This window comes from Limulus polyphemus, unplaced genomic scaffold (genome assembly GCF_000517525.1).
Source record: "Limulus polyphemus unplaced genomic scaffold, Limulus_polyphemus-2.1.2 Scaffold4195, whole genome shotgun sequence".
Taxonomy (NCBI): Eukaryota; Metazoa; Arthropoda; class Merostomata; order Xiphosura; family Limulidae; genus Limulus; species Limulus polyphemus.
In genome coordinates, this window is record NW_013669805.1 from 5808 (window position 1) to 7263 (window position 1456).

A 1456-nucleotide genomic window follows, 5' to 3' on the forward strand; every position below is an offset into this window, starting at 1 on the left:
AATTACATTGTTACCGTCAGTTCTTACCGGTTTATATATACAAGACTACCACATATCTAGTAGGCTCTCGAGATTTCAGAAAGGGACGTGAACGTTCGAGAAGTGCATGACGTGTTACTAGAGTCACGTGACCTCCGCTGTCGTAACAGTATAGAAAATGTATATTAAGTTAGTCGCGTGCTTGATCCTGAACCAAACACAGTCATCGTTTATAATGCATTTGATGGTCAATTTAATCTGCATTGTCAGAATTTCTCGCATTAGTTAACTTAAAGATCATAAATATATAGAAGAAATATTCACATCAGTGTTAAGTGTATCAATCCCCCTTTAAAAATCAATTTTTCTACACATGATAAACATACTAGTTGATTGTTAAACGAGTAGTTTGTAGCACTCAATAAAAATATTATTCAGAATATGAATATTTATTTTGCAATTTATTGTGTTATTCCAAATTTCATTGTCAGACATGAAAGAAAATGCAGCATTGAAATGGTATTTGTGATTAGTTATTTAAAAGTTGAATCCAACAAAGCTATATGTTTTAGAAATATTAACCGAAATTAAAATCCTAAATTACTTAAACATTCTTTTAACCGAAATGGTACGTGTGCGGTATCCAACTAAGATAATGTTACGTCTCCGTTCGTTAGTTAATTTTCCGTAAATTTCGTTTCGACGAAACTTGAGCGACACAAGTCCTTTCTTAAATAAAACTGGTTTATTCTTTCTGAATACAACTTTGCAATACACTTAATTTCCACAGTCACGCTATAACAAACGCTATAATTCACAACGAACGTCTCAAGTGCTCAACTCAACAATACTCTGTCTGCAGTTCAATTACACATTGTTACCGTCACGTTGTGACCATCTTATATATACAAGACTACCCCATATCTAGTAGTCTCCCGACGCTTCATGAACGTTCTAGAAGTGCGTAGCCTGCTACTAGCGTCACGTGACCTCCGCTGTCGTAACAATAATATAATAAATTAAAATTTGGGTCTTAGAAACTGGAAGAAGCGACAATTTTTATATTAATTTAAAATATTATTAATTCAGTTTTTGGTGTTATAGAAGATAGTATGTAGCCTCTTTATTACATATCATTATCACTTAGTGCTTAGCTAGAACCTCGATCCGCTGAATAAATAATTTTTATCCACTCTTAAGTAAAAGAAAGTATTGATTTATATACTTGAAGCAAGCATGTTTAGAAGCCACTAAGCCACATGTTAAGTCTGGCACTCGTTTGCCCTTATATATATATATATATATATATACAGTCCTTTTGATGGAATTGATGTAAGTTTTATTTGCAATCTTTTAATTCAGGTATTTTTGTTAGAGGGTGGATGAGAGTAGATGGCGAATACATTGTAAATACGAGTAATCAGTGAACGAGACATAGATATACAACGAATAGTTAGACAGGTTATTGGGTGTTCAA